This window comes from Periplaneta americana, chromosome 14 (assembly GCF_040183065.1).
Source record: "Periplaneta americana isolate PAMFEO1 chromosome 14, P.americana_PAMFEO1_priV1, whole genome shotgun sequence".
NCBI classification, from domain to species: Eukaryota; Metazoa; Arthropoda; class Insecta; order Blattodea; family Blattidae; genus Periplaneta; species Periplaneta americana.
In genome coordinates this window covers 128,480,481-128,500,558 of record NC_091130.1, presented here as the reverse complement: position 1 = coordinate 128,500,558, position 20,078 = coordinate 128,480,481, and the positions used below count along the sequence as shown (strand labels likewise).

The 20,078-nt window shown below is 32.9% G+C and overlaps 1 protein-coding gene across 21 annotated transcripts in view; it reads right to left on the bottom strand.

Annotated features, from left to right (window-relative positions):
- LOC138713728 (longitudinals lacking protein, isoforms H/M/V-like) overlaps positions 1-20,078 on the bottom strand; it is a 614,547-nt gene that overhangs the window by 249,435 nt on the left and 345,034 nt on the right. The gene's annotated exons all lie outside the window — the stretch shown is intronic.

The following is a 20,078-nucleotide window of genomic DNA, read 5'->3' as shown; positions in this document are numbered from 1 at the left end:
AGTAGATGGATTAGTCTAGCGTGAGTTTTTCTAATTACTGGTACATCATTATTCAGATGAGTTCTTCAGTGTTTGAGTTTTTTATGGAATTTTAGTTCTGTAATCAGTTTCAATCTGAAATGTTATGTTATGTTTTATTTAACGACGCTCACAACTGCAGAGGTTATATCAGCGTCGCCGGATGTGCCGGAATTTTGTCCCGCAGGAGTTCTTTTACATGTCAGTAAATGTACTCACATGAGCCCGTCGCATTTAAGCACACTTAAATGCCATCGACCTGGCCCGGGATCGAACCCGCAACCTTGGGCATAGAATTCAATCTGAATGAGTAATATGTGAGTTATACAGTATGAGTCGTAATTATGTACTATAAAGTATTGCAGAGTATTCTATACACCAAAACAAACATATTTCGTCATATAAACGTATAGCCGATAATGCATTATTATCAAGATATTGGCTGTAGGCGCTGTCTCAGCGAGATTGAAACTATTCCCCATATCCTTGGCTTCTGCCCCTATAGTGAGGCCCTTCGCAACATCTGTCACCATGCTGTCCGTTCTATGCTGGCCGAGGCACTGAAGGAAGTAGGGTTTACAGTTCATCAAGAGGTGCAGGGACTAGCCACGCAAGGAAGTGTTCGGCGAATTGATATCATTGCCATTAAGAACAACTCGGCATACATTCTCGATCCCACCATCAGATTTGAGACACATGCAGATCAACCGCATGAGGTGGACAGTGAAAAGAAACGGATCTATGAACCAACAATCCCGTTCTATAAAGATAAATATAGCCTGTCCCACATTGATGTAATAGGTCTGATGGTGGGAGCACCAGGTACCATACCCTCCTTATTTGCCAACAAATGTAAAAACCTGGGGCTAACACACAGCATTGTGACGGAAATAGCCATTAGTACCCTCAAAGGATCGGTTCAGATATTGAGAAATCACTTGTATGGGAGTGATAATGGAAATTTCAAGTTATCTTAACTGATGGCTGTTGATTGGTTTAGATATCAATGCCAATTAATCCATACTATTATTTTTCTCGCGGTATATGGCATTCAAATCATTCTAATCTATCTGATGATTTTTTTTTCCCCTTTCTTAACTGTAAATGAGCACAAACGCTACTTAGGTGCAAATTTTTCTGACATTCTGTATATTCGATTCCCTAACCGTTTCAAACGTACATGATTTTACCTTTTAGACATGTTTCCAAAATCATATATAATACGAATAATTTCAAGGGAAAAATTGTTCCGGAGCCGGATATCGAACCCGGGACCTTTGGTTTAACGTACCAACGCTCTACCACTGAGCTACCCGGGAACTCTAACCGACACCGATCCAATTTTTCCCTCTATATCCACAGACCTCAAAGTGGGCTGACAACCGTCAAGCAACCAACTTCGAGTGCACACTAACTCCGTGTGACTTAAATTGTGGTTTTCTGTTAACGAACAGTGACGTGTATTATGCAAATCAAGATTTCAGGTATAACTCTCTGTAAAGTTGATTTGAATAATTTCGAGGGAAAAATCTTGATTTGCATAATACACGTCACTGTTCGTTAACAGAAAACCACAATTTAAGTCACATGGAGTTAGTGTGCACTCGAAGTTGGTTACTTGACGGTTGTCAGCCCACTTTGAGGTCTGTGGATATAGACGGAAAAATTGGATCGGTGTCGGTTAGAGTTCCCGGGTAGCTCAGTGGTAGAGCGTTGATACGTTAAACCAAAGGTCCCGGGTTCGATACCCGGCTCCGGAACAATTTTTCCCTCGAAATTATTCAAATCAACTTTACAGGGAGTTATACCTGAAATCTTGATTTGTATATATAATACGCTTTGTCAAATCTGGCAACCTTTTCATAAGGGAAGCTAAATTTATTATTATTATGTTATTTCAAAGGTAGTCTACCAATTACCAGTGGCTAAAATCGGAACTAACAGTCGGTGTTGTTTTGTGATTAAAAAGAGATGTATTCAAAGTTGGCTATGTCTTGTAGTTATGGTGATGTTTCATTGATTCATAAACATATTTTGTCATATAAACGTATAGTCGATACTCCATTGTTATCAAGATATGGCAACATTGCATTATTTCAAAGCTAGTCTACCAATTACCTGTGGCTAAAATCGGAACTAACAGTTGGTGTTGTTTTGTGGTTAAAAAGAGATGTATTCAAAGTTGGCTATGTCTTGTAGTTATGGTGATGTTTCGTTGATTCATGAACATATTTTGTCATATAAACGTATAGTCGATACTCCATTGTTATCAAGATATGGCAACATTGCATTATTTCAAAGCTAGTCTACCAATTACCTGTGGCTAAAATCGGAACTAACAGTCAGTGTTGTTTTGTGGTTAAAAAGAGATGTATTCAAAGTTGGCTATGTCTTGTAGTTATGGTGATGTTTCGTTGATTCATGAACATATTTTGTCATATAAACGTATAGTCGATACTCCATTGTTATCAAGATATGGCAACATTGCATTATTTCAAAGCTAGTCTGCCAATTACCTGTGGCTAAAATCGGAACTAACAGTCGGTGTTGTTTTGTGGTTAAAAAGAGATGTATTCAAAGTTGGCTATGTCTTGTAGTTATGGTGATGTTTCGTTGATTCATGAACATATTTTGTCATATAAACGTATAGTCGATACTCCATTGTTATCAAGATATGGCAACATTGCATTATTTCAAAGCTAGTCTACCAATTACCTGTGGCTAAAATCGGAACTAACAGTCGGTGTTGTTTTGTGGTTAAAAAGAGATGTATTCAAAGTTGGTTATGTCTTGTAGTTATGGTCATGTTTTGTTGATTCATGAACACATTTTGTCATATAAACGTATAGTCGATACTCCATTGTTATCAAGATATGGCAACATTGCATTATTTCAAAGCTAGTCTACCAATTACCTGTGGCTAAAATCGGAACTAACAGTCGGTGTTGTATTGTGGTTAAAAAGAGATGTATTCAAAGTTGGCTATGTCTTGTAGTTATGGTGATGTTTCGTTGATTCATGAACATATTTTGTCATATAAACGTACAGTCGATACTCCATTGTTATCAAGATATGGCAACATTGCATTATTTCAAAGCTAATCTACCAATTACCTGTGGCTAAAATCGGAACTAACAGTCGGTGTTGTTTTGTGGTTAAAAAGAGATGTATTCAAAGTTGGCTATGTCTTGTAGTTATGGTGATGTTTCGTTCATTCATGAACATATTTTGTCATATAAACGTATAGTCAATACTCCATTGTTATCAAGATATGGCAACATTGCATTATTTCAAAGCTAGTCCCAATTACCTGTGGCTAAAATCGGCCATGTCTTGTAGTTATGGTGATGTTTTGTTGATTCATGATGTTGAGTATTGTAACTGAGATTAGCGTTCTTTTTACTTTACTGAATTGCATAACATAACAATTGGCACTAATACAGAATAGGGGAATCGTACACAAACAATGAAATGACCAGTATAATCTTGATTTACGGTCTGCAGCAACAGCAGTCCTGCGACTTCACGGGCTACCAGTAGGCCTACTGTTCATGACAGGTGCAAAGCGACTGGTTTCCCCAAGGTAACGTTCCACTGCTACAAATGTTTTTGGAGTTGGATGTCATTGGGCAGGAAAACATTCAACGTAGATGCAAGCAGCAGTAGCAGAATTGTTTCTTACTTCACTGTGAATCAAGATCATGTCAGTCATTTCACCAGCGAATAGGGATTATAAAGAATGGACACTTCGCGTCGGTACCTTTGATGTAGCCGGACCGATTTCAATGACCTTCAAGCCAGCTAGAGCGTGAGATTCTGCTTTCTCCCTAGAGTTGGCGCTGACATCACACCAGCTAGCAGTCGACACAGCGGAAATATAACACATACAATTAATACATCTAGGTACATTATGTACTCAAATAAAATAAATTGGATCCATAAAATAATAAATCCTTCATTAACTGTAATGTCTAGACTCTAGAGTTCCTTTATAATGAGAGTTCAGGCGTTGACCCCAACAACAATTAAAATATGTAATGATTTGATAGCGCTGAAAATGGAAAAAACAAAACTCTTACGAGAAGTAAAACCATATACCTATATTATATTATATACAAATATTAAACGAATTCGATACTTAATTTTATAATGTATATTATTTTATAATATAATTTATGATATCTGAAATATAAAATATTATTATTACAACTAGTTTGTCACTGAGAAATAAGGAAAAATGGTTAACTTGAATTTATTTGAAGCAAAGCGTTACTGGATTATGCAATAAGGTAGGCGATGTTTGGATCCTGTGCCTTAATTCTATTCTCAATTATTCTCAGCGTATGCTCGATTACACTACCTCTAGCGCTTGAAAGTGGAACTAGCCGCTGGCACACAGAGAAACAAAACACAGGAAAATTCGCTCAGTGTCCATTCTTTATAATCCCTATTTGCTGATTTCACTGTTTGTGTATGTTTCCCCCATTCTGTATTAGTGCCAACTGTTATGTTATGCAATTCAGTAAAGTGAAAATAACACTAATCTCAGTTACAATACTCAACATCATGAATCAACAAAACATCACCATAACTACAAGACATGGCCGATTTTAGCCACAGGTAATTGGTAGACTAGCTTTGAAATAATGCAATGTTGCCATATCTTGATAACAATGGAGTATCGACTATACGTTTATATGACAAAATATGTTTGTTTTAATGTATAGAATACTCTGCAATACTTTATAGTACATAATTATGACTCACCCTGTATAAGGTGTTTCGAAAGTGAAGCATAACTGCGATTACAATTGAATGAGGGGATTTGAAACAAAACTGAAACATGTCAAACCTTGAATTTAGAAAGGATTATTGAATCGAACCAAAATATTTTTGCAGCTATTGTTGTGCGACTTGTGATATCATCAAGAACATTTTTAAATTGTACCCTATAATTTTTTCTATATCATCTGAAGGAGCAGATTTTTTTATATACCGGTACTATTTCATTTGTTTTATACAGAAGCACTATGGTTATGGTTACTACAGTAACAATGTTTTGTCATTTAAAAATGTTCTAAGAAATGTCACAACTCGCACAAGAATAGCTTTAAAAATAAAAATAGTCCTTTCTAAATATAAGGTTTGACAAAAATCCCTTTATCATTCAATTTTAATTGCAATTATGCGTTACTTTTGAAAAACCCTGTACCAGTACAATAAATTGTCAAGCTTCTATAAAACGATTACATTTCGTAATTTATTTTCAACTCTGTCACTAAGATTATGTTGAAATGAACAATGTAATGCAATATTTAATTAATGAAGAACAAAATTAATAAGCTAACAAACCAATTATACTTAAAAATTAAATACCATTAGAATAAAGAAAATTTCACAAAAAAAAAACCTATAAAATACGTAAATTAAAAATGGATGCATTAATATAAATTACTTAAACAAATACAGCAGTGAAAATATTTCTCCTCAGAAGTTAATCATGTGAATACGATAATTTAATTTATAAAGACGAAACTAAGGACGAAACCATAAGCTGTTCTCCATAATTGAAAATATATGATGTTATGCAAATGATCTCACCAGCAAATAATACTTGTAATGAATTTTTCTCTTGACATAATTAGGAACATTAAATCCAGATGGGCTGGGCATGTAGCACATATGGGTGAATCCAGAAATGTGTATACAGTGTTAGTTTGGAGACCTGAGGGAAAAAGACCTTTAGGGAGGCTGAGACATAGATGGGAGGATAATATTAAAATGGATTTGAGAGAGGTGGCATATGATGGTAGGGATTGGATTAATCTTGCTCAGGATAGGGATCTATGGTGGGCTTATGTGAAGGCGACAATGAACCCCCGGGCTCTCTAAAAGTCATTTGTAACTAAGTAAGTAATGTAAAATGATTATATTAACATATCTTTTGCTTACTATAAGCGAGAAAATGAAAGACTTATGCATAATTATTATCACTAACACAAATCTCGTCACAAATATGAATTCTGATATGCCTACTATCCACGACTCAGCGTGTGTGTGTGTGTGTGTGTGTGTGTGTGTGTGTGTGTGTGCGCGCGCGCGCTTGCGTGTGTATTAAAACAGTAACTGCATTAATTACTTATGTGTAGGCTCCATAATTTTATTTCCTATGTCACAAATTCTAATATATTATTTTTCTTAATACATATTCTTAATTGAAGAAAACAAACTGTTCAAACTTCTTAAATAGGAATAAGTTTCTGCTGTCTCATTCCAAAATTCTTGAAATGTTTATCTGTTAGCCGAAACGATATTATAGGTATTTTACACATGTTAAACCATTCGATATTTATATATTTAAGAAATCTTAATTTGACTTTCTCTCTTTTCATAAAAAAAAATCTGAATTTCTAAACTCTTCCCCATTCAAATTAAAATGTAGTTGAATTAAATGGAGGAGTGGTAATTTTATATTCATCAATAATTACTCCAACACTTCATTAGAGAAGCTGTTTGGAAATAAGTCAGTGTTTTCACACAGCAAAATCAGAAGGTTGAAACATCGACAACTGACATGATGTCATAAAAGTGACAATCCTAATAGCTTTGTTTCATATAAAGCAGCATTGATCTTTAAGTAAAAGTTCTTAAAATCCTCCTACATATCTATAGGACTGATTAACTTATAAATATGACTGCAAACAAAATTAACCCAAAAGTTTAGGACAAAATGACCACAAGTAAAATGGCAGAGTATAGCATACAAATGGTTGAACAAACAGGCCATCTTGAAAAGGTGTATATCTAGGTAGATTTTTACAGTACAAAAGCTTGCTAGGTAGGCCTACTTGAAAGTGCAATGTACGGTACTTAGTAAAATGCAAAGGCAAAATGTAATGTTACATGAAAAAAGATGCTATAAGTTTCTTCAGATACAATGAAAGTACTTTATTGAAATACATTATATGTGTATACGAACATTAAAATACTGGCAATGCGAAAATAAATTTTGGGAGTGAAAACTAATCACTTTTCATGACATTAATTTCATAGCTTTATGTGAAAAATATATAAATAAAGGCAAAATACATTAACTACTAATAAGCATCCGATATAAATGACGTAATAATGTATAAAATATATGTGATATCGTAATATAATGTTGAACATATATTTTCGATTCACGAACATAGGTGTTTTTCTTTCTTTCTTTCTTTTTTCTATGTAGCTCAATATTGACAATTGTATCTCTCTATAAATAGCTCATAAGAAATATCTAGTTTGAAATTTTGAAAAAAAAATAATGCGTTATTTATTATAAAAAATACATTGTAGAATCCAACATTTACAATAAATATGAAACAATAAGGACGTAGTTATGCAAAAGAGATCCAACCCACAGAGAGTAGGAACTGAGACATTTACGTTCAAAGTTTGCCTATTGTTATAAAATTAATTTACACAATTTTGAAGCAGATTTCTTTCTGCACTGTATTAGGAGATGGGTTGTGTCATTTCTGTATAATGTATAGTTATCCCTCCCCTACTTCTAGCTAACATTATCTAAAAAATAACGATTTTTTGAGTTGAATGATTCCCTTTTGCATAACTGTATCCTTAATTTATGTAATTTTATAAGTAGCATATGTATTTAAATCAGTCATATATGTGTGCAAAAAGAACACTATGGAATATCTATCTTTTGTTTCAGCTATGTTCTTCAATATAATTTCTATTATGAAACTTAGGTAATATGGTAAATAACTTCAAAAGTATTTTTGATAACCTCTAACCCTTTATTACATCGTGAACTGTTGATTTGTTTATAATTTTTTTAAAATCTTTATAAGTATCGATACATTGTGTTGCCATGTGGCAATATCGCTGTGCTGGCCACATGTAATGCCATAGTTTAGTTGTGCTGGATTGACAAAACAGCAGGAAGTCGATAATCGTGACAGAAAACTATGGATTTTCCCAAAAAAGCCATGATACTCAAGTCATTCTAGTCCACACAATTTACAGTTCAAGGAAAATAATTTCTCGCAAGGAAACTGTTAATGAGCTCAATCTATACATATTGTTATATTTAGTCAGCAGTTAGACGAATAAGAAACATCAGCTTTGCTAATTTAATACTTGTCTTTTGTCAGAACTGCAGCCCTCCTTTATGGCAATGACTTTATGAAATATTATTTCACAAAAGGTGTAAATAAATGTCCACTTTCATACTTATCATGCTATTCAAAAATTCTACAAGGGATTATACATTTCTTCAGACAGTCACTCTTTCTTATAGTAAAATGTAACTAAAATTTCAATAGAAAATAAGTATAAATCGAAGTTTACTAATAATTTTTTTGTACATCAACATTATAAACAGTCTTCACTGTCAGTCAAAATCGTTCACAGTATGCCACATTAAGATAAGTGCTCACTTACCAGAATGGATTCGTTCAGCATGTTCGCATTTTTATTCTTTGCACTATTTTAAATTGAGCATCACCCACTTGATCATATCGCCTCTGTCTGTATGACCGGATTCCATCCATAATTCTGGCCAGAGAAATGAAGATGCATTTTCGTGCTGGCCAAGATTGAAGTAAAGAAAACCATGACAATGTATCGACTGCAAGGCCTCCAATAGCGGTAATATTGAAGGCATAAATGAAATGGATGACGCAAAGCTTTTGTTATTTTTTTTTCCAAAGCTAACACAATTAAAAATACATCCTCCACAAAGTTCTCATTTTATTTCCAGGTCCTACAAGGAAGTAATGTTCTTATTCTATCAGTAAATAACACTATTAGATGATCAATTCGAAAATTGTAGACGAGTAAGGAATACTACCATAATAAAAACCAGAACATGCCAAATTAATCTGTTCCGGTAAGTGAGCACCTACCTTAATTGTACTAGTGCCGTAAAATATAAGCATGCCAAGTAAAATCCATGACTTCTATTATGACGGAATATCTTATGTCATAAAGTTAATATTACGAAACGATTTGCCATGTAATAATATTTAATGCATATCTGCTGTCATAGAAACTCTTTTCTTCATAAACCATGACATCAAACTACCCATCATTACAAATTTGATATGTTATTTCTTTATTAATTGTTCTATAATGCTGGGGCACAAAAAATAGCGTAAAAATAGCGTTTATAATGTCATACAGTTATTGCATTCATAAAAACTAGGAAACTTGCTTCACTCATTCCCTAAACATTAACTCATAGCATTATAAATGAAATTAGTTTCAGTAATGTATAATTTGCCATGATTATATTGACTATATAATCACCACCATCACCATCCTTATTCTTTTCCATTTGAGGCCTCATGGCCTGTTACAGTCTCAATCAGTTGTTTATTTTGCCAACCCAAACTTATTTTCTAGGTTAGTAGTGTAGGAGATATTTGGTATCCTGCCATAATCCATCTTCTCTACGTGTTATATCCAATTCAGCTATGCAATAAATTACAAAATGATTTTGAACAAAAGAAATTTTGGTACCAGTACCATATTATTCCTCTTAAACTTTAAACATTCATCTTCCCAATACACGTCTTAGAGATGATGCTCACATCCCACAACCGTAAGACTTAATTCATGTATAGATTTATTTTCCAATCTGCTGACCTACTGAGAGAGAAAAATGTCGTATTACCAATGATAATTTTCTTTAGATTACAAAAAAGTTTCCTAACTATTCTGATACTCTTTCTTAATTAAATTATACATAAATTTGTAGCTTTCTTTCGCCTATGATGCATGAAAAAATTAATGCATATTTTAAACAGTGGTCAGTCAGATTATAACCAAAGTAACATAAATTGATACTTTCAACATAACAAACCAGTACCACCCTGAAAGACGAAATTTGAACTTTCATTTTTAATGTTATGTTATTCGTAATATGCGCCTAAGCCCTTATTATCCAAATTGAAAGAAAATGCTACATAATTTTATGGATTACTTTATAATATAGATAGCAATATTGTGATTCTCAATTCTTATAATTGCATTCGAACCTCAAAATCTGTGCTTCAGTGGCTGGTCATGATAATATCTTTGAAAAATATTGGAGTGCAAGAGGTCAAATGACTTTATTGTCAAACGCCTGGCATTAGAAAACAACAACAAACAACAACATAATTGCATTCGAAGTAGGACTATTAGTGAAGAATTTTATGACACAACGAACATGCATTTCAAAACTATATGTCTTTCAATGTCTTACTTTAAGTAATTAATAACTTTGAAAACTAGTGACTCAAAATTTCCTCCAAGACATTAGAAAACACTATCAAAAACTGAGAACTACTTCTATACATAAAATATAAAAAAACAACTTGAAATACATTTTGAAATCAGAGCCTTTGTTTAACTATCACATTGGTTCTTAATACATATCACATATCTTTTGATGAGCAATGAACTTTGTTGTCTAATATGCAGAATGCAGAATGGATATTATGAATATCACTACAATATCTTTCAGCTCATGCAACCAAATGAAAGTTTTTATGTATACAAGAAAAAATTCAGTACCGGTATGCATATAAATTATCACAGTTTAATATATTCTTACATAAAATTAGTATTAGAATAACTAACTAATGTGCCATGCACATATTATAGGCATAACTGATATCTTATCAGTAGTTGTCACTATTATCCACTATAATCACTATATCATTACTCATTTCTCCTTATTTCACAAATATTTATTTTCAATAAATACAGAGTATCACAGCTGACAATAAGTAGCCTATTTTATGGGCATGTGTATATACATATATAAACATACATGGGGTATAAAAGTACTGTGGATTAAATGAAGTGATCCCTTGTACAATAGTAGACAAAAGAAAAGAATTTTGACTTTTGGAATGAGAGTATCTAAAAGCATGTTTAGGCTATTTTTGTCGAGTTTTATTAATTTTACAGGACAGACTTCTTTATTTGCAGTTAATAAATTTACTTTAATAGGTACTACTTCAATTGTATTAGATACAATTAGATTTTTTATCTGAAAGTAAATTTCAAATCTTGTCTTGATTTTCAATTACGTTCTATACAGTACTATATAAATTTTCTGAACTTCTAGATAGTAACCTTTACGAATAATTTTTAATTTTATCCATAAGCTCGGATTTTTAAGGCTAAGTATAATTTTATTAGTTAATAACCAATATGAAAAGAAATAGTATCAGAAGGATTAACATTAAACATAATATAGAGTCAGATAAAATTATGGCTCAAGAAGGAATATACTAATTCTATGGTAAATGATATAATACCAGAGCCGAAAAACATATCTTTCACTAGGGTTCCATAAGTAAAATATGAATTAAAAAATAACTTTTTCCATATCTTTATGGTGTAAATTTCTAATGTGCATCATTAGATTGCCCTTTCGTTTTGAACGATGTTGACAATATGGACATTGAAAAATTGGTTCTTTTCCACATTCAAGTCGAATATGCCTCAGTAGGTTACTACGATGACTATAAACTTTATAACATTGGGTGCAATGAAATCCTTTGCTAGCTTCATGCTCTGAAGAACTGGTTCCTGATATGCCTCTAGTAGAAGCATTTAATTGTCTTAGAACGTCCCATGACATAGGTGCAAAATCTGAAATAGTAAAATACTTAGGGTTAAGAGAATTCAATTAAGTTTATAAAGACAACACGTAAATATAACAATAATTTCCACTTTCACAATCAAGAAAAACTCAGGAAAGTGTGTCAATATAATAAACGATGAAATTATTAGAAAAAAAAAACTGAAGCATTGTCATTCATTATCTGTTACCTTAAAGAAATATTCTTGCAAATGATGATGATATATAACATAGTTGATATATTATACAATATAAGATATGATATAATGTAACAGGCTATGAAATAATACAATATGATGATATGTAATATAAATATGATCTAAAAATGAATTATGGTATTGTAATTTAGAAAAATGTAAATAAAATCAAGATAGTGTGTTCAGATGACAGATATCCAAAGATATATTATATAAAGGACTTCTTTCAGTTCTCAGTTTGTCCTAGAACCAGATGTCTTCTGTGTTGGAAGTTCACATCTATATTTCATTCTAAAGCGAAGCTGAATAAAACATATCAGACTTTAACTTGGCTAATTACATCACACATGCAACCTTCTCAAGCATTATCGATCTAACAGGAAAAGGTGTCTTTGTGTAGCCTATGTTCTTTAATTATCTTTACCCACCACCATAGGGAGAAAGGGTCTGTACCTGTGCACAAACATTCCTTTGATCTGTACGAAGCCAACTGCTCTGAAGAAAATTTGCAGTAACATTCAGACTAAACTGTAATATGTTAAGGACGTAAAAAGCTATTTGTTTGATGTACAAACATACAGTACATATGACAAAAATGTCCGCATTATGAAAGTATTTTTTTTGTAATAAGTTCCTGACATAATGCTCTCCATTTCCGCATTGGACAGATTTTGCATTATACAAAATAAATAAAACTATAAATGATTTCTTAGTATCGCCACAGATACACTTGATTGTACTTGTCACTATCTCTTGTCACTAGAGAGTTCTTGAAATTTATATTTTCCCCGCCATTCATAAAATATTTTGATATGATACCTCTTGCACAAAAGGGGAGATCTATAACTGAAACTAGATTAATATATTTCAGTATTATTTGTATTTATCCTGGTAATAATGAACAGTTTGACTCGTACACATTTTGTTTTTGCAGCATTAACTTCCCATGATTGTACGAGAAGATTAGAAGAGAACGGCAGTTACGTAGACTTTCGGCTCCCCCCTACTACCATTAATGCATAGCACAATGTCAATACGGCGGTTGCTGTCATCTGCGATACAACGAACTTTTCTATTGATTTTCGAGTTCGTCATTTTTTCCGGTTATTATATGCTTATTTAAGTTGTGTTAACTCTCGCTAGTGGTTTTATATTTTATTTTATTATTGTAAATATTTTTGTTTTATCACTATTATTATTATTATTATTATTATTATTAATGAATTATTTTGTATTACAATGTTTGTATCATTTCTGTCACGATTATTCTATTATTATTATTATTATTATTATTATTATTATTATTATTATTATTATTATTATTATTATTTCTATCATCAGCATTATTATTTGATCCTTGTGAAATTTATGTAGACTACTGGACTGTACCCGAGCACGAGCTCATTTCGGGTATCTATTGATATAGATTCATTTCAAATGTAAATTGTAAATAAATTTGAATTTGAATTTGAATAAAGCCTATTCTATCTGCAGGGACCAAAAAATTTGTCCACATTGGACAAGTTTCCACCTTATTCACTTTTCGCCTTGAACAAGTTTCCCAATATAAAATATATTTAGATAGAAATTGACATTAATATCAATAATTTAGCAGGTACAAATGAATACAATTTAGTTCCGGTAATCATGTAATCTTTAGTGTTACTGTATGCAGTGTGAAGAATTTTTTTCAATTTGCATAGAAGGATAAAAAATTAAATGTTCTGCAGCATCTTGTTGACAAATATAATTACGTTAAAACTGTATGTATTTTTAAATATTACTGTTATTCAATATTGTGATCTAAATAATATTTGCATTATAGTTACATTGATAGTTTTATATTATAAATGTAAACCATTCCTTCAATGGATCCAAGCTTCATATACTCCCCCCCCCCCCAAAAAAAAAAGTGCTAAAATCTGTTGTAACCAAGTCTCCCGTATTTTTGTGATCAGAGAAACCTTTACAATATTATTAACTCCATATATATATATATATATATGTATAAATTTTCTTTCGTTCTACCAGTTAAACTAATTAACAAATTAGGTGCTGCTATTTTCATGTACAAAGTTATTAACAATTTAATACGTATCAATATTATATTTCAATTTAATAAAGATATATACACACTTATTTAATAAGATAAAAAGAAAATATATTTTTTTCTCAGCATGACTCAGTAGCTTATCAAATGAAAGGAATTAAGCATTTTTAATAACAACTTTTATCCAAATTCATTTAGAATACAGAATATTACCAAAGTGCCGATGTTTTAAGAATTGTTTAAAAAGACGTTTTTGGGAAGATTATTTATTAACTTAAAATTGTATTAGTCGATACGTTAAAAGTGTTAAAATTTAAAATAGATCATGTGCCTTAGACAGACGGCTTGTTTCGACGCCGGTGCTGCATCATCTTCAGTGTCCTACGAACTACTATTGTTCCTGCTGAAGATGACGCAGCACCGGCATCGAAACAGGCTGTCTGTCTAAGGCACATAACCTATTTTAAATTTTAACACTTTTAACATATCGACTAATATAATTTTAAGTTTTTAAACAAGTGTTAAGATGAACTAGAATCAATGATTATTTTAATTCTCAGTTTATTTGCTTATTTCATGGTTTCAAACTTTTTCTTCTTTCTGCCCAAAACTTTGTTACCTTATTGCTTGTTCTTATTTGCTTTCTTTCTTTAATTCTTGAGATACCTATTGCTTGTTTTCCAAGGACTGTAGTTTCACACTTTTTAAATTACAATGTGCAACATACGTATGTGTTCTTATATTGCCCTTACATATGAGTTATACTTGTTGGGGCATACTCAATAAATAAAAAAAAAAAAATGGTCACCCTAACACACATATCGGTTTATATTGTTTATATTATTTTAAATATATTTCATTCAGACACCCAGTATGTCTACCTTTGAAACAAGACTACCAGTACATTCAAATCCTTGAACAATAAATTTAAGTAATTACCTTATGCACAAGAAATGTGAGTGTTTGTGTGTCTTCTTTCTACAAAATCAAAAACAAAAAAATCATATAGCTGATAAAGCAAATTTTATGATATTCTGAATCATAGTCAATACCGATACATAAAAAAAAAGAAAAGAAAAAAAAAAAAGAAGAAGGAGATGACAATTTGGGAATATACAAATATTCTTATACCAATAATAAGTTATTATTTTTATTATTTTGTTGTTATAATTGTTATAGTCATAACCATCAATATTATTATATGTTCATAATGGAAAAGCCACTGGACTATGCAAGTTAGTCACAGAGATTATATATTATCTTCATTGTGTTTTAAAGTATACACATTTCGCAATATTTGAAGGGTACGCGCAAACAAACGTCTACGTTACATTTTTGTGAAAGTTAAGTTATTTATGGAACAAAGGTCTATAATGTGTCCTAGATCTGTATTTCCAGGTAGTTTGAGCATATCTCAACAGTTGGCCTCATTATTTCGAACATTCTAAAGCGAAATTGTACTTTAAAAATCATGGAATAAAAGTCTATGTCACATCGCTTCCTTCTGGTACAAATTAAAGCAACATTATTTTTACAGATGAAGTACGGCGACGAAGCGGCGTAGAGGACGTGGTCACACTTGCTAATAGGATGAAATGGCGCTGGGGAGGACACGTGGTACGAATGCATCCTACCAGATGGGCACAAACGGCGACACTGTGGGATCCAAGAATTGGCTGGAGAAACCATGGACGACCGAGAACCAGATGGGGGGACGAGTTCAAGTTGCAGCTAGGAGGACTGTGGACCAGAATAGGACGCCAAAGAACACGGTGGAGGGACCCAGGCAACTAGTGCTAGTGAAATTGTGGACAAAGAACTAGGAATGTAAATAGATCATCAGGTCGGCTCTTCTGATGGTCAAGACTTGAGCCACCCCTGCCCAAGCAGGAGGCCTTGCCCCACTGGGGATTTACGGCTTTATTATTATTATTATTATTATTATTATTATTATTATTATTATTATTATTATTATTATTATTTTTACAGACTAATAACATTATAATTATGTTCAAAATATTAACTTAAAAATATGTTATTCTTTCTGTATGCATCCATTACGTGTGAGTGAGTGAGCGCGTGCACTTATCTATTGTTTTGATTTATGGAACAAAAGTCTACATTACCTGATACCGCATAGCCCCACTCTGTGGACAACAATCAACTTCATTCCTATTTTTCTAAATATATACGAAATGTAACATAGACCTTTGTTCACGCATATGCTTCATTTACTGAATATGTCAACTCCAGAATGGTTGGAAAAATGCTAATAAATTATTTTGTAATTATTCAGTGCATTTTATTTAATTACAATCTGAAAAGATTGCTCAACGTCAATAACAATATTAGATAGTTATGATTCAGAGAATAAGAAAGGCTTTACAAAGAAGTAATAATGACGTGAGCGAAAATACTACAATAATTGCTCAGAGACTCAGAAAATATCACACTAAGTCATGGTCGGATTTCTGACATTACTAAAACTAAGCCAGCACACAGAGTGTCCAGACATCCTGCTTTCCCCAGGTATGTCCTCATCTTGAGTGGGCTATAAATGTCACAAGTCATTTTTGTGAAAGTATGCAAAGGTACTCTCATTCTCTCTTTAATTTAATTCAAATGTTCTTAAACTATTCTCTAGAATATGCCATTAGGAAAGTCCAGGATAACAGAGAGGGTTTGGAATTGAATGGGTTACATCAGTTGCTTATTTATGTGGATGACGTGAATATGTTAATATAAAATCCACAAACTATTAGGGAAAACACGGGAATTTTACTTGAAGCAAGTAAAATGATAGGTTTGGAAGTAAATCCTGAAAAGACAAAGTATATGATTATGTCACGTGACGAGAATATTGTACGACATGGAACTATAAAAATTGGAAATTGAAGAAGTGGAAAAATTCAAATACCTTGAAGCAACAGTAACAAATATAAATGACACTCAGGAGGAAATTAAACGCAGAATAAAAAAGAGAAATGCTTGCTATTATTTGGTTGAGAAGCTTTTGTCATCCAATCTGCTGTCAAAAAAGTTGAAAGTTAGAATTTATAAATCGTTATACTACCCGTTCTTCTGTATGGTTGTGAAACTTGGATTCTCACTTTGAGAGGTTCAGAGGTTAAGAGTGTTTGAGAATAAGGTGTTAGGAAAATATCTGGGGCTAAGAGGGATGAAACTGCAGGAGAATGGAGAAAGTTACACAACGCAAAACTGCACGCATTGTATTCTTCACCTGACATAATTAGGAACATTAAATCCAGACGTTTGAGATGGGCAGAGCATGTAGCACGTATGGACAAATCCAGAAATGCATATAGGGTGTTAGGTTGGGAGGCTGGAGGGAAAAAGACCTTTGAGGAGGCCAAGACGTAGATTTTTTTTTTACTAGGTTATTTTACGACGCTTTATCAACAGCTTAGGTTATTTAGCGTCTGAATGAGATGAAGGTGATAATGCCGGTGAAATGAGTCCGGAGTCCAGCACCGAAAGTTACCCAGCATTTGCTCATATTGGGCTGAGGGAAAACCCCGGTAAAAACCTCAACCAGGTAACTTGCCCCGACCGGGATTCGAACCCAGGCCACCTGGTTTCGCGGCCAGACGTGCTAGCCGTTACTGCACAGGCGTGGACCCAAGACGTAGATGGGAGGATAATATTAAAATGGATTTGAGGGAGGTGGGATATGATGGTAGAGACTGGATCAATCTTGCTCAGGATAGGGACCGATGGTGGGCTTATGTGAGGGCGGCAATGAACCTCCAGATTCCTTAAAAGCCATAAGTAAGTAAGGCTATTAATAAGACTAAAACTAGTGAAAATTACTTTCTTCATTTGTAATATGAAATACCACAGAAATGGATTAATGACTAATTTATTCAATATTAAAAGTCTATTTAAAATGACAATTAAAATTCGTAAATGGAGACATCTGTTTTGTAACATCTTACGAGCAGAACTGAGTCTGAACATAGATAGCACAATAGAACATAATTTTTAGCTCCAGGAAAGTAACAGCTGTACTTGGTCAATTATTATCTATAGATTTTGAATACTATGTAGTTTAAAATTGTACATTGGGAGTGTGCAGGAGAGCATCATGCAATCACAGTAAAAATGAAGCTACATGACAAGAATTTCGGGTGATCGATGTAATGTTGTCACGAATTCTAGATGTTAATTCATTTAGGGGTACTAGCATACACACGAACCTTTAAAAATCTCCCTAAAATTTCACACTGAAAGATCAGATGATTACACGGGCTAGTCGATGTTGCCATTCTTCGACATGAGGCCCTCTCCAAAGAGCTGTCATAATGCAGAGATGAAAGTTCATCTTCCTCAGACTTTGTTAAAAACGGTTCAACAAAAGTTACTCATCTGTTGGCATCGCTGGCTTGAAGCTTGTACGGATGCAATTTGAGATCTGGCACAGTGCGGTGAGACAAACCTAATGACAATATATCGTAGTGCAGAACATTGTGGACTCTGCTGGATGGCGGCATTGACTGCTTGGACTGTCTCTGGCATTCGAACACTTCTTCTTAGTCCTGGATGCTTTCTGCTCAGGGTAGAACCTGTTGATTCAGATCTTTCAACCCATGTCTTCACAGCGTGGGCTCACAGAACCAAATAATAATGGCGAAGTTGAAAATGGCGCCGAAATTCTCGTCTTGCAACTTCACAACAATCATTGTTTTTACTGTGAATTCACAATGTCTTCCCGTTTACTGTCTCATGATAACTGAAATGTCATTGCTTAAGTAATAGTATGACAGCATCAACAACTTCAATTATGACTTTTCACTAATCAATTCAAAATCTCCCATTCCTGCACGTCACCCTTTATCAGTTCAACACACATTTTAACAAACGAGTTTTTCGCATGGAAAACACTAAAATGATGCTTTTGTAACAATACTAACAGCATGATGGAAGACTTGGGAATACATCACTATCAGAGTGAGTGATTGTTCAAAGAGTTGTCGAAATTAAGTTTAAAAACTTGTTTCTCTTTATATTCGCAAAAGTCTCTTAAATTCTATTGTTTCATGGTGTAGGTTTAAATGAAATAAAATTTGTTGCGAAAACCAGGAATTTTAATATCATAAATAACAAACCATTTTTTGGTACATGTGTGATTATCTTAAAGTGATTGACTACTTGTAGTATTGCAGGAAAGGTTCATGCAATACTGCTGTTTAAGAAACATTACAATGTCAAATTATGGGGGGGGGGGAGGGGGAAATGAGGAAATCACCTCAGGAAAAACAATACAAAAGTTCTACACCTACTGCACATAAAATTTGCCCTAACCTCAAAATTACGAAAGGTAAGCAAATAAAATCCAGGCATATTTTTCGTTAAATTTATACATTTAACAAACTCAGTACATATTTCTGCAAACGTGACTACAGTTTTTCTTATCAGAGTTATCAAAACTAAAGGCTAGAAATATATTTTTTCTTATAAACAAAATATTTGTCTCCTTTCATAAAGGATATAATAAACAGATATACACTGAGCCAAAATAATATCACAAAGACCAACATCACATGTTTAAATTTTGGCTGCAGTCTATGCATGCAACATCCAGAATTAATAGTTTCTGTATAAGACGCAAGTCTCTTCTTATTTCATTTCTAATGGATAATAAGCACTCAAAACAGTCTGAAATAGCGTGACTTAATTATGTATGTTGTTTGTTGATATGAAAAAAAAAATACTTCTTGTAAACTGAAATTAATGATACCTAGTTTTTATTCTCTCTTTAGTATTGCATCAGACTCCAGAGTTGAAAACAGAACAGGAAGGATACAAATTATGATCTCTTGTTGCAATGTTAGTATGATTTTATAAACATACGGAATGTCATGTGTCTTAAAATTTTTTCATTTTATTTGTACCCTGACTTCTCCCACTTTCAAGTTTTGGTGCTGTAAATTACAAACAAGGAGAGTCTTTTCACAAAGACATAGTCCCAATGGAAAAACTATCAAGGTTACTGGGATCTTGTAATGATGGAGAACTACAATTAGATTCTTAAAATAGAAAGCATGGAATACGAATATATTATAAAATATTCTAGAGGTAAGCCTTTATATAAACTCTGGAGTTATATTTATTGAATTTGTTCTGCATGTCTTTTCATGAAATAAATATAATTTGA